This window comes from Caenorhabditis briggsae, assembly GCF_000004555.2.
Source record: "Caenorhabditis briggsae complete genome, chrX, whole genome shotgun sequence".
Classification (NCBI taxonomy): Eukaryota; Metazoa; Nematoda; class Chromadorea; order Rhabditida; family Rhabditidae; genus Caenorhabditis; species Caenorhabditis briggsae.
In genome coordinates, this window is record NC_013491.2 from 5,059,576 (window position 1) to 5,061,127 (window position 1,552).

Genomic DNA, 1,552 nt, shown 5'->3' on the forward strand with positions numbered 1-1,552 from the left:
CCCCCCCCCCCCCCCTATTCTCATGGCCCCCCCTTTTCTCATGGCCCCCCCCCCCTTGTCATAAAGAGCAAAATTTTCTTGCTATCTTTTGAAGGAACCGAGACGATTGAGCTGTAAGTGTACGTATAGGATGTACTAACGTCAGAAAATACGGTACAGAAAACTCAGATATGAAAGTCAAAGCACATTAAGACAGTTTTGCCAGATATGGTATAGTCAATCACAAAACTAAAGCTCTATTATTGTTAGATATATTTTGAAAATTTCAGAAATATCGAAAAATTCTTGAATACTTTTTTAAAACTACAAGGTTGATTAATTTTCACAAAAATAAACCTAATTTAAATTCCGATTTTCTCTATCAAAATCTTATAATTTCACCTTGAGCTCAATTTTTGCAATTTCTACAAAAAGTAACAAAAGTTTGTTAACTGATAAAATACTGGTGATATTATAGGAAATATTTTGTAAGTTGACAGGCTTTTTTGCAGCCAATATGATTGAGCTCAAACTGTATTATATGAAAACACTCATGGTATTTCTTCCTGTGCTGTATTTCTACGTTTTTTGAAAGTGTATGCAGTTTACAAAAATATTTTCTAATTTTTCAGTCTGAATATTTGAAGCATTTTCTACTGCCCCTCATTTTTACATTGCTATATCAAACAAAAATTAAGATGTAATGGTTTTATTAGAATTTAAGCCGATATTCAATTCCGAGGTAAGCGAAGCAAGATTCAGAGGTACATTGGGATGGACTGTAATTGGAAAGAAGAGGTGTGTTTGAGGTAATTGTTGTGTTTTGAACGCTCACAGGGTACAAAAAGTAAACTGGGGACTTACAAAGGGGGAAAGAGCGAATCGTTTACGGGGGCGTTAAAATACAAAAAACTGTGTTTGAGGTAGGTTACATGAAAAAAAAAACTGGCGAGAGATTTTGGGGGAGAGATATAAGGACAAATACGGAAACACATTTCGGCTTTTCGGTTCAAATATTTGTATTTAAAAGGTTCAAAAAATTTATGACAAAGCAACATTCATCAGAAATAGAATCAATTTTGTTGTGATACAGAAGAATGAGAAAAAGAGGTCCCTGAGTGGAATTTGAGTTTTTTGACAGCATTGAGTGTAGATGATAATCAGAATCATTTGAAAATCATTCTGGTGCCTATTTCGTTTTTCAAATGAGATCATTTTCAAATGTTCCTGATTGGTTTTTACAATAAAAGCTAAAAATAGGGCGGATAGAAATATATAAAAATACTAAATTCGTGACTAATTGGTTTTGATGATTAGAAAGTTGGAGTGGTTCCCTGAGGTAGAAAATGAAAAAAAGTTCCTGAGTTCAATGAAAAAAGTTCCCTGAGTTGGTTTGGAGTAATCGAAATGACGAGAAATTTGGGCACTAGTCGGAAAGGTAAGAAAAAAGACACAATTGTGAATAGAAAACAAAATATAGAGGAAAGGAAAAAAAAAGAAAAACACTTGAGTTGGGATCTAAATTTGGGACGGGGGTTGTGTGACAAGAGGAGGTAAGATATATGATGAGAGA